Source organism: Lampetra planeri, chromosome 37 (genome assembly GCF_965212315.1).
Source record: "Lampetra planeri chromosome 37, kcLamPlan1.2.h2, whole genome shotgun sequence".
Lineage (NCBI taxonomy): Eukaryota > Metazoa > Chordata > Hyperoartia > Petromyzontiformes > Petromyzontidae > Lampetra > Lampetra planeri.
Window position 1 is genome coordinate 5201680 of NC_136143.1, and position 13417 is coordinate 5215096.

Here is a 13417-nt window from a genome sequence, read left to right on the forward strand (position 1 = left end):
ATCTACATAAAATTATATTATAAAACACACTATCCTAAAAATACAGCACCATATTTTAACACTAAAGCAGTCACTGACTCGCAACAACTTGCAATCATAAGTGACAGAGTTAATTTCGGGAAAAATCGATGAAAATGGGGTATGCCGATAGCATATAAATGAGATGTGATAGAGAAAATATGGGATCAGATTTGGAATCAGCACCCTGAAATTAGTCTAAAACAGCTGGAAAAGTCCAGGCCAGAAATTTTCTAATTTTTGTTTTTGACCAGTGTTAGCATTGTTGGCTACGTACGGTGCGACGGCGGTTCAACATACGTGCATACAGTGAAGATGATCTGAACCGGTCCCGGGATTCTCCTAGGTGGACTCAGCCTCAGATGAGTACCTGGTGTGGTCTGTAAACATCGCCGCGAGGGAGACAATGGGCGGTCGGGCGTGGTGCTGGCCACCCACCCTCGTGCGCACCGTGCCGGCGTTCTAGGATGCTACTCGCTAACAGCACTTGCCCCAACAGTCAGGGGGGATCTTTGTCTTTGCCGCGTTATTTCCTTCGGCAACGATTGTCGACCGACTCTTTTTGCGCCACATTCTGGGAGCTTCTTCGTCGTTCTAAGGCATTGGGCATTTTTTTCGCCGAACAGCGCACGATGCAAATGAAACGCACGGGGGGGGGGGGGTGAGAGAGGAAAGAGCGGTACAGTAATCGTGTCGATACATACCAACGTGGAGGGAGTAAACGCGTAACTTGAACTGCGAATGCAAGTCAGTGGGGGCTTGCTGGCCAGGAAGACCTCGCCAGAAGGGACGATGACCGATTGTCAAGAAGAGGGAATGGAGAAGCAACCCATGAACGCAACGCGTCCGAGAGGAGGCTCGACCCGTGGAGATGGAGCGATGATAATTCCATTGCTGTTTAGGTGCTGGGTGTAATTCTTTTTTTTCCCCTCCCTTTGTTTGCATTGCACAAAACGTGAGAGATGGCGATAAGTCGGGGAGGGCCTTCATCCAGCGGTGGATTGATCATGACTGATGATGAAGCTGATGGAGCAGTGAAATAAATCAATACGAATGGTCACAGCAAGTCGCAGACATAGCGTATTTCTCAAATTTACAATGGATTCTTCATCATCATCATCAGCAGCAGCAGCAGCGGCTATTGTTTATCCACTACTGGATGACGGCTTCTCCATGCAGTTGCCATTCCTCACGGTCCAGTGCAGCTACCATCCATCACGCGCGCGCACAAGAACTGATTTCATCGCTCCATCTCCCTGGTGCTCGCACTCCTCGGACTCATCATTTAGGTGTTCGTGTTCTTCTTTAGCTCAAATCCAGAGTGATGTCCTGCTCACCCGAGCATTGAGCCGATCTCATCTTACTATTTACTTCCCTGAGCCAGGGGTGGAAATTCCGCATTCCTCTAGTGGGGGGGAGGGGGGGAAGTCTTTCCATAGGACAACCACTGTTGACTTCCCCACAACATGGTACATATTTTATCGACCCAAGAAGGATTATGGTTCTGAAACAATCCCCAACCAGGAATTCAACTTGCAACCTTTCCGACTGCGAGCCGCTTGCTCTTTCGCTGATGATATTAAAACAAAAATGTTATGTTCTATTTCCACGTCGCTATAAATCGTGGGTTCTGCAACGAATTAAAATAATTGAAAAGCATTACTTAAATAAATTTTTGCAAACGGCACCATTTCCAACGTCGCTTAACATGTGCAACTTATCAAAGAGAAACTATCACGGCGTCCCATACATAGCTACATATTGGCTGCTGATGTTTTGTTGTTGTTGTTGCTGTTAATGGAATAAATACTTCCCGTGTGCTGCACAGATGGCCCACGTTCAGATTCATAACGATGAGACACCAAATGTGGAATCCGGCCCAGCAGTTGTGATTGTCTGACATCAGTACCGCTGGAATCCTGCACTCCCAGAAGGCAGTGGGGCTGAAGAGTTGTGGATTTTAAAAAAAAAATTGTACGTGGAGAGACGGGCAGAAAAAGGCATTATCTGTTTTTCTACATTGTTATAGAGATAATTTTTTTAAGTGCTATCATGGACAAACTTTGCCACGTCTCTCCCTATAACATTTACTGGTGTGTGTGTGTGTGGTTTTTTTTGTCAGCTGAATCAATAGCCTGTCACTTAATATATTAAAAAAATATATCCAATTATCTTTCAGAAGACTGAGTGGGTAGAACGGCGGTGCAGTGGTCAGCTCACAATGCTGCGAATCCCGTGAGCTGAGTCTGATCCCCCGTCACGGCAAACATCAGTTGCACGTTGTATCTGAGCTGGTTCAAGTTCACCAATTCGCATTGACTAGTATGGTGCGCTATTGTCAAGTAACTCACGTGACCACTACAATATAGGGTGGCCTTCATCGAAAAGTGGGTTGATAAGTGTATAACTTTGTACTGTTAAGAAGTGATAGCGCATCCAATACTAGGACTCCTGCCAACTTCACCAACATGCACTGACCAGTGCTGCGAAGTACGGTCGAATAGCCCACTCACGGACCAAACGCAGCATGGGGAGGCCTTCATCCAGCAGTGGAATGACCAGCGGGCTATACGTTGTGATTGTGCTACGATAAATTACTTCAAGAACGCAGAACGATCTGGAATCTCTCCCCCGCTCACCTTCCTTTTCGCTCCCCTGTCGCCCGACTGCGTCACTATAAAGTCATTTCGGCGCAAGAATGCGCGCCAGATGTGCCTCCATCCCCGGGATGATTTAACCGCTGAGGTCGCAGCTGATCTGCCCGGGCCAATTTCCTGCTAGCGCGTTGCTGTTGGGGCTCTGACAAAAGGCACGCGCGCGGCCCCTGAGAGCCGCGGGTCCCTCCATACGGGCCGCAGGAACCTGTGATTGCATTGTCGGCAAGGCAAGGCAGACGCTTGGGAAGTGGACTTCGCGCGATACCATTCTTCGCGATGAGATATTAATTTGGCGATTATCGCGATATCGGTCTCCCATGCGTTTGTAATTTTGAAAATTTGACGATCGTGTTCATGCTGTGGTTTATTTTGTGTTGTTCTTTCACGATACGATATCACATTTTTGACATTGTCGAATCGTTGAGCGCCGTAGCGGTGGTAGCAACAATGGAAGAGTGATAATGAGGCGATTGTCCACCAACGAGCGAGCGAATCGGCGAGTGGAAGTTCACTGGAACAGTTGCCGTGGTGGTAGTAGCGATAGAAGGTTGACGAGGAGGCGGCTGACTGCGTGCCGAGCGACGGACAAGTGGTCAAGATCGCGGCGACGGCGGCTAGCGGTAGCGAGCAACAGGGCTCGCTTGCAGGCGGGCAAGAGGCCTCACGGCATCTTGAGGTTATCCCGAAGCCGGGTATTTGCGGAATCTCGCCAAACGTTTCACTCGGAATCTCTGCAGAGCTCGGGGTCCGCTTCTATTTTATTTTTTTAAAGGCATTTGGCAATGTCTTAGCAGTGGGGGGGGGGGGGGCAGCACTTAAAGCGCAGCGGCGACCTTCTGGAGGCTAATGCCGACTGCCGTGGTGCCCCCCCACCCCCCACCCCGGCCGGCACTGTGAAGTCTCAGCCGCTGCAAGCTATCGAACCCCCCGAGGATGGGCACCTTTCATGTATTTATTTGCAAAGGAGGAAGAAAGGAAAAACAACATCTTGACGGCGAAACGAGGTCGCTGCCACCGCTGCTTGTCAATGGTCGGCAGCGCACGTGACCTGCGACCCAGAGGTCGCCCGTTCGATTCGATCTCCCCGGCTGCAACTTCGTCGCGGCCAACGCCAGTGACGATTACATCTGAACCCGTCCTGGGCCTCCTCTAGGTCGACTCAGCCTCAAACGAGTACCTGGTGCGATGTGTAAAACATCGCCACGAGGGAGACAAAGGCGGCCGGGCGTGGTGTTGGCCACCCACCCCCTCGTGTGCCGTGCCGTGCCGGCCCTCATAGGTGCTGCTTGCTAGCAGCACTTGCCCCAAAAGCCTGTTGATGCTATACGGGGGATCTTTTTGTCTTTGTGTACATATCCTCATGCAAAATCGCCTCGGCTTGGGTTTTCTGGAAATTCGATTAGGACGGTTATTCCGACTCAAGCTCAAACAGCCCATTCATTTCGATAAAAAAAATAATGTGCAATAATAATAATAATAACCACATTTTCTCAATGATAAGACGCTTCGGAAAATAAGACGCACCTTAAACGTTGTGCCCGGGTGCCAATAAAGTTATACAAATCTAGATTTGAAGCTTTCGTAACTGCAAAGATTCATACTCTTAGGTTGTTTTCGGTAAAGTCACGTATGTAAAAATAAAAATAAAAGAATTATAATAAATGAAAATAAATCAATGAAATCACAGTGATTTAATTGATTTATTTTCATTTATTATTATTTTATTTTTTATTTTTATTTTTCCCTACGTGACTTTACCGAACAAACCTAAGAGTATTATACAAATCTATTCACACACATACATTCATACATGCTTACCGTAGTATTATTATTACAAGAAGCAGCCCCAACTATTGAATTAAAATACGGGAACGGCAGGGGGCAGGGGGGGGGCAGTTTGGGGGGTGGGGGGACGCGGGTGGCATCATCATTCAGATTATGTGGTAGTTGTCAGATTATGATTAAAGAAACTCTGCGTCTTGGCAAATCGTCATTTCTCGAGACTTCCTGACGTTTGTAAACTCGAGCAAGACGACTTGGATGTTTGGCAAGTTGTTGGTTTCGGTTATTTACTTAATTCGTGCAATGAAGTGGGGGGGGCAGGCAGGAGGAAGGGAGGGGCTCTTGTGGCCCATTGGCGTTGCTGCGCTATTGCTGTTTTGACTTGCACGGACTTTTTTTTGTTCGCTTGCTGCTCATTGCCAGAAAAATCCTAAAATAAATTTAGACAAAAAAAATCCTCCAGGATTCTGTCAGCACTTTGCTCAACATCCGCGATTTTTTTTAATATTTATATAAACGGTTCTAACAAAAGCAAAGGTCACAAGTTTTTCCATACTTTTTGCTTTTTTTTTTCAAGCGAACGAAGCCGGATGTTTCACTGCAATAGTTATAACAAAATATACTTTCGCAATCTGTACGTAAATAAGTTATATTAAAAAAAACTTTTTTTTAACACGCTTTAATGAAATGTACTAGTAATGGCAGAACTCCACGACTCCAGGAAGTGGCCCCGAGGCTTGCCATAACGTAAGGAACCGTGGTCAATTACAGCCAACGTCAGTTGAGCGTGAACAATTAGACCCAAGCCGAAACATAACATATAAAAAATAATGTTTAAAAATAGATATTTTTATGATAGAATATAGTATTGTCATCAGTATGACATAAGTATACCAAGTTTTCAGTCGATACCACATTGGGAAGTGGGTTACAATTGAGTTACAAGATGTGAGGATACAACAACGACAACAACAACAGACAGAGTGAGTTCATAAAAAGCGTGTAATCATAATAAAATAAATCCAGCGACATTGAAATGGCTGTGCGGTGGTTCGCACACAGCGCGATCGATCTAGCAAACCTGAGTTTGATTCCCTGCCAGGGCTGCTAACTTCAAGGGCGAGTGGTGTGTGAAGTTACCCCGGGTATCATCGCTGCAACTTTACCAACACGCACTAACCAGTGTGGTGAAGTATGGTCAACCAACCACCCCCCCCCCCATGACCGACACGGCGTTTGGAGCCTTTCATCCAGCAGTAGATTGCCAAAGGACTGTAAATGTTCACGTGTTTCTAACTTCAGTGTAACGTTGTGCGATTAAAAGTATGAAGCAGCTTATCGCTGCAAAAAAAGAGATGTCGCATCTATAATTGGAACGTTAGTTGTATATTATATTACGTTTAGTTATATTATATTAACGTTAGTTATATTATATTATCGTTAGTTGTATATTATCGCTGAATGAATTTTTCTTTTAATGAATCCCTTTCCATTTTTATCACAGCAACGTTTATTTTCGGGAATCGTGTTGAACTCTCCCGAGTTTTCCCAAAACGTTCATTCTTGCATGGAATTTTAATCATCCATGTAATACGTACTCTTCGGTTCTTTCGGTAAAGTGACGTAGGTGAAAATAAAAATAATAAGAAAAATAAAAATAAAATGAAAATAACTAAATTAAATCACGACGTTTAGGAGGCAACACAAGCAAATACATTATTTCTTGCTGTGGCTGTCCTACCTGATGACGGAGGCTTGTGTTGCTTCCGAAACGTCGTGATTAAATTTAGTTATTTTAATTTTTATTTTATTTATTTTTTATTTCACCTACGTGACTTTACCGAAATAACCAAAGAGTATGGATTCTTGCAGTCACGAAAACTTCAAATCTAGAACATCTGTAATACTTTGTGTGGGTGTGTACACATATATAGCCACGTTCTATCAACTTTAATGTTACACATCACTTTAAGAAACATTACTTAGTCTACTGATGATTGGGATCATGTACATTTGTAAGTATTGAGCATGAGACTTAAATAAATGTTGTACTTCAGGCTGACCCTGCCCTATGACTCTGCCGATGAAGGGAATATTATTGGTATCCATATAATTGTTAAGGGAGATATTTTTTTTAACTTGATTTGGAGCTTTCGTGACTGCAGGAAACACATTCCTGCGGAGGGAGCTGGTAGGAGCGTGGTGTATTCCGCAAATATGTCCGACTGTGAGGGCGTGCACAAGCCGGCGTGAGTAGGTTAAACGTTGAGTTTTATAAGGGCACCACGGGGTGACCAGCCTCTCCCCACCCAGCCCCACAACTCCCACCCCCCACCCAGCCCCACCCTCCCCACCCAGCCCCTCCCCACCCTCCCCACCCAGCCCCTCCCCACTGTTCCCTCCCTACCCAGCCCCACCCTCCCCACCCAGCCCCTCCCCACCCTCCCCTCCCCACCCAGCCCCTCCCTGCACGACGGACGGACACAATAATCCCCTGTGGGCTGGTGTAACTAGGAGGTTCCTACCAGTATTACTCTTTGGTTCTTTCGGTATCTTTTTTAACCAGTACTTGAGCACCAGATAAACACGATTTCTAATCCTTCTATAACATAATTATATTTTACATCATTAACTTTGTATTACATTTTGCATATTTATAGAAATCCCTGCACAGGTTTTCCACGGTTGTGCTGCACGGTCCTCCGATGCGTTTATCGGGTCGTACGGCGTGTTCTGCGGCACGACGTCTGACGTTTCGCTCCACGTGCCAAGGGCTTCTACCGAATGGTCTCACAGCTTCAGGAGAAGCTCCCAGCACGTGGAGCGAAACGTCGGACGACGACCACGAAGCGCATCGGAGAACTCTCAAGTACGTACGTACGTATGTTGAACTTCTTTCGCGACCATACATAGATACATTTTCAAACAAATATGCCAAAATAATAATTGTAACCACTTTTTTTTTAACATTCCTTTAGGTTTTTTTTCTTGTGTTATTGCGGAGATAAGAATAATGGCCACTCTGCCATCATGAATGCTATCAACGAACCCTGCATAAATGGACTCGTGAAAAGAATCTGTCCGGAGTGAGATTTCAGACGTCGAACGCAACTCTTTATACATTTATCCCGTCACGGCTGTGATGTACACCAGGTTCAGAGCCTGACCACGTAAAAATGTCATTGCCACGGACAGATTGTCAACAGGTCTGTTGCATTCCACCCTGAAGACACCCCCTTGCTGCGATGGTTAAACTACGCTCTGATGCTTACCAGAACCAACTTTTTTGTAAATTGTTATGCTTTCGCTTGCGAGCCGACAATAATCCACTACGATTTTTGGATTTATATAATGTGGAAACGCGACCGCATCCTAAGACGTGCGGAGAGATTTGCGCTGGTCGGCTCAGAGGCGGAGAGGACAACGGAAGTTGTCGAGCCGGCACTTGGGCAGGGAGTCGACAGCACCGATGGCTGGGCGACGGGGACTTCCAGACGAAGCCGGGGAGAGTGAGCGACCTTCCACTGGGCAAAGGTTGAGCAGAGGCTGCGCAAGAAAGCATCGGTTGCATGGGGCAGAGAGCGTGTGGCGGGGGGTAGAGAGAGGGGAGAGGCAGGAGAGTGCGTGGAGGGGAGTAGAGTGAGATGAGAGGGGAGAGGTAGGATAGTGCGTGGAAGGGAGTAGAGTGAGATGAGAGGGGTAGGAGAGCGCGTGGAGGGGAGTAGAGTGAGATGAAATGGGAGAGGTAGGATAGTGCGTGGAGGGGAGTAGAGTGAGACGAGAGGGGAGAGGTAGGAGAGTGTGTGGAGGGAGTAGAGTGAGATGATAGGGGAGAGGCAGGAGAGCGCGTGGAGGGGAATAGAGTGAGACGAGAGGTAGGAGAGTGCGTGGAGGGGAGTAGAGTGAGATGAGAGTGGATAGTTAGAAGAGTGCGTGGAGCGGAGTAGAGTGAGATGAGAGGGGAGAGGTAGGATAGTGCGTGGAAGGGAGTAGAGTGAGATGAGAGGGGTAGGAGAGCGCGTGGAGGGGAGTAGAGTGAGATGGGAGAGGCAGGAGAGTGCGTGGAGGAGAGTAGAGTGAGATGAGAGGGGAAAGCTAGGAGAGTGCGTGGAGGGGAGTAGAGTGAGATGAGAGGGGAGAGGTAGGAGTGTGCGTGGAGGGGAGTAGAGTGAGATGAGAGGGGAGATGCAGGGGAGTGCGTGGAAGGGAGTAGAGTGAGATGAGAGGGGAGAGGCAGGAGAGAGCGTGGAAGGGGGTAGAGTGAGTTGAGAGGGGAGAGGTAGGAGAGTGCGTGGAGGGGAGTAGAGTGAGATGAGAGGGGAAGGTAGGAGAGTTGCGTGGAGGGGAGTAGAGTGAGATGAGAGGGGAGGGGTAGGAGAGTTGCGTGGAGGGGAGTAGAGTGAGATGAGAGGGGAAGGTAGGAGAGTTGCGTGGAGGGGAGTAGAGCGAGATGAGAGGGGAGGGGAGAGGTAGACAGGCAGGAGTGAGTCCATGGCGGATCTTACAGACCGTGAGTGTGAGCTTGAAATCGATCCGGGATGTATAACACAAGTGCGAGTTTAAAAGCAGCCAGCGATGTGTACGATGACTGCCTTCGTTCCGTATCGTGTGTTCTCAATAACTTAGATTTACTGTGGCTGTGCATTTATAGCTGGTGTTCGACATCATCGTCAGCCGTACGAAGAAGAAGTCTATGAATGTTTGAAAAGTTACTTGACGAAGCCAACTTGAGTAGCGGCATTTTTTTTTTATATTTGAGATATATTTTATATTTGTGCTGCCGTTGTCATGTCTCCTGTAATGTGGTCGTTCTCCTCCGAGTTTTTGTTTTCCATAGTTTCCTTGCTATATTTGGGGGGGGGGAGGGTTGTATCTTTGGTGACCCAGATCATTGTTGCAAGTGAGACTCATCCTGCGGTAAATTTTGGGTTGTAAAAGAAAAGGTCAAAGTGATGTCCTGCAAAAATGAGCATTGAGGCGCTACCCGTCTGTTAACAACACTGAGCCAGTGGTGGAAATTCCACATTCCTATGACGGGGGTCGCGAGTCCATTCATAGAAGCAACCACTGTAGACTTCTTCACAAAGCAATGTTATTTTATCGACCACGGATGGGGGGGGTGATGATTGGCTGAATCAACCCCCAACCAGGATTTGAACTCGCAACCGTCCTACCGTTTTCGTCTGGTTAACTCAAGTCGACTAAACTCAAAGTTGCGTGGTCCGCAGATGAGCCCTCTTCGTGAATTGAGCGTCACGGAGCGTCACGGCTGCTCGGTCGACGCACTTTTTAAATCCTTTATATTAAGTTCACTTGCTTGCTTGCTTGCGCGCTTACGACCGTGCAAATCTTTCGGTCGTTTTTTAACCCACTTCCCGTGATCCAATCGAGCTGACATTTTGCACACAGACTCGTTGTGCGTGACAATTTATTTTCGTGAAATTTTTTTTCCAAAATGTTCCACTTTTTAGGAAAAAAAAATATTCATATTTAATTTAAAATACCAATGTGATAAAAATGAAACTCTTACTCAAGAAAAACAAAAATGAATAATAAAATAAAACCGATGCCACGCATATAAAGGATTCATAGTGAAAAACTTTGTTTTTACGGGTTAACTTTTTGAGATTTTGTAATCGGATTCCCGTTTCGTTTACGACGCCGCCGTCGTTCTTGGGAGACTGCCATTGCCGGCGCATCGGACGGAGGACGTCAACCAGTAAAGTGGCGAGCGGCGGTGCCAGGCAGCATCCAGCAATTGCTGGATAATTGGACCTGGCAAAACGAAACGAAAACTTTCGTTGGCCCGGAGACGAAACCGTGCCCCGAGTTCGGCCTGCCCGTATCAATATCCAGCCTCCCCATCCCCCCCCCCCCCCCCGTTTGCCCGGTCACTCGCCTCCGTTACAAACTCCCCGCCATGCTGTCCCATAACGACTACGCATCGTTCGCTAAACGATTGAACAATGAGAATGAACTATGAAAGTCGTTCATAGAGACGAGGCATTCCGTCGTAAGCGATGGGGAAAAGTGAACACCATGGACTTGAATAGGAGCAGTGTATTAGCAGTGTGGAATACATATAAGAAATGCATTTATCTGTATAAGATCTCTAAGTGATTAGGAAGAGACGTCAACAACTTAACTTTTTTTTATTTTACCAGCTAAGGCCCCCTGAGCTACGTAGCTCTTTTTCAGAAGCGACCTGGCCACAAATAATAGTTCAACGAAGGCGGCTCATCACGATCACGTGGGAATTGAGAACAACCAATATGCCTTGGGTCTTTCGGTCGTCACGTAGATAGGTTAAAATTTATACAAAATAAAATAAACAAAAAACTACGACGTTTAGATTACAACACAAGCGGTCGTCATCAGGAGGTGACGATCGCTTGTATTGTGATCGAAACGTCGTAGTTTTTTGTTTATTAAGTTTTTATTAATTTGAACCTATCTACGTGACTTTACCGAACAATCCGAAGAGTATGGATTGCTGCAGTCACGAAAGCTTTAAGTCAATAACCGCGAATACTCTGAACGCATATTGATTCTTAATGTGGAGAGGAAAAACCAGAGGACCCGGAACATATATTTCACGCGAGCACGGGGAGAGAGACATGCAAACTCCAAATATACAGCAGGCGTTAGGGTCGGAATCAAACTCAACGACCTCCTGTATACCAGGCGAGGTAGTTAACATCTCGCCACCGCGCCCATGTCCCGCCCTCTACTCCACGTGCCGTGCTCGGAGCTTCTTCGAGATTCAGTTTGCTGGAGCGAAACGTCGGACACGAAGCCGAACCAACACGCCGCTAGAGCACCGACAAAAAACAAACAAACGTCGCAAGGGCTTTCGGGCACGATCGCGAAAAGCCTCAAACTCTCAGCCTGGACGGCAGTCAAACCCGCAGACATCGTCTCTGCAATGTGCGTTACTAATGCACGGCGTGCCACATCTTTAACATTAATCATGGGGTTGAAAAATAAAATACAAATTCTGCTTTTGCATTTGCGCGTTTTTTGTCGTCGTCGTCGTTGTTAAACTTTGACAGCAACATCATGGTACACGTTCCTGGGGAGACGTCTGAGCTAAGAGTTGGAGAACGGGGGGGGGGGGCGTGGGGGAGGGGCTGTGGGGGGGGGGAGCTGCAGAGCGTGGTGGGAGAAGGTTGAGGTTTCAGGAAATGAGTCAAGATTCCCGTCCGTGCGCTCCAAGACATCTGTCGCTGTGCACAATAGAAACTGGGAAAGGGCCCTGCACCCCCCCCCCCCCCGAATGGTGGGACTCGAGCCAAAAGGGGAGCGCGCTCCTTCCCATTCGCCTTTCCCTCCGGGAAGAAAAAAAAGGTCACGGTGTACACATCGACGCAAAGGTCGCCGAAATGTCAATACAAGATAATTAAATTAATATTTTACAACAGCAAAAAAACTCGAAACAATAACAATCAGAAACGGCAACGTTGCCTTGGTGAAAAAGACGTTTCCCGTTGCGAACAACAATAACAGCATGTGCGGAAACGATGTAAGCGCGGAATAACCTCCCAGAAAATGTACTTTTCAATGCGCTACAATCAACGATTGTGTAAGTGGAAAGTTAGGAAATCCGAGGCTTTTTTACAGTTATTAGCCCACTTTTGTTTTGAACGTGTTATACAGAACACGCCGACAAAACCACACGTGTGTGTGTGTGTGGGGGGGGGTGAGAGAGAGGGAGGGAGGAGTTCATCGTGGGGGGGGGGGGCCTTCATCCAGCAGTGGATTGACAAATAGCAGAGTGTGGATGTGCGTGCACGTGGAGGGCGCCCTGTGGTACACACGGGGCAATCAATCTCCGCTCCCACGACCCCGCGATTGTGACAAATTCAGGGTCACAATTTGATTCGCTTTTTGGCACGTGGCACGTAACACATGGCGGAAACCCACACAAACAAAATTCACACCACAGCACCCGTGGCCCTTTGCTCTTCTACAGAAAGAAGATAAGAACAACGGCATCATCACGACAATAAAAACAACAACAACAACAGAAATTCCAAGAGTACCGTTGATATTGGGGGGTTTTTTTCTCCCCCTTCTGGAAGTCCACGCGATGGGAAGAACTCCGTGGGCCACTCAGCTCAGCCGCGGAAGGTGACGGCACACGGGAACGGGATGTCCACGGGCCGGCCTCAGGTGCTCCGGCCCAGCCACCTGTGGACGGGATGCCGAGGGCTCAAATGTCCCCCCTTGGAACCTCCGAGCCACGACGCTGCCTCTGCTGCCGCCACCACCACCACCACCGCCGCCGCTGCTGCTGCTGCTGCAGAGGCAATCGTCAAGAAGCATGCTCCGGAAAATGCAAAGGGCGAGCCAGAGGAGAAGGGCGGGCAGCCCCGTTCGCTTTTTGAGCACGGGCTGGGTAAAGAGCAAACTCTCTAGCTCGACGAGTTGGGGAGGAGGAGGAGGGGCCGAGCCGGGGGGACGTGGCCAATGCGTGGCCCCGTCGCCTCTCTCTCTTCTCGGTCGTGTCCAATTGGGCAATCGAAATCCACTTGTGCAGCACCGGTTCAGATGTTGTTTATTGGTTATTTTTTGAGTATGTGGTTTTGGATGGTTGCGGGCGGGGAGGTGTGTGGGGGGTGGGGAGCGGTGGCGCTGTGGTTAGCGCCCGTTCGATTCCTGATCACGGCGAATGTTTTGCGAAGCGATAGCCGAAGCAGGTTCTTGGGCTTCCCTCCTTCGCCGATACGCACTGACCGGCGTGGTGAAGTATGGTCGAACAACCCCCAACAAAACCGACACGGCGTGGGGAGGTTTTCATCCAGGAGTGGATGGACAAAGGGGTGTAAATATATCTATATTTATAAAGTAAAGGGCAATCTCATGAGCACCACGGATTAGCACGGTTGCCTACGTACGGCGCGAAAGAAGTTCAACATACGCGCATGCGTAAAGGTGACTCAGTGCTTCGGGAAGATGCA

General features: G+C 47.9%; 1 protein-coding gene across 1 annotated transcript in view; it reads right to left on the reverse strand.

Annotated features, from left to right (window-relative positions):
* The window catches only part of LOC144730826 (uncharacterized), a 58509-nt gene extending 45607 nt beyond the window's left edge, over nt 1-12902 (reverse strand). The window contains exon 1 of the mRNA XM_078611601.1: nt 12500-12902. The gene's annotated coding sequence lies outside the window, so the exon portion shown is untranslated. The remainder of the gene's footprint in view (nt 1-12499) is intronic.
* Nucleotides 12903-13417: the final 515 nt, after the last annotated feature.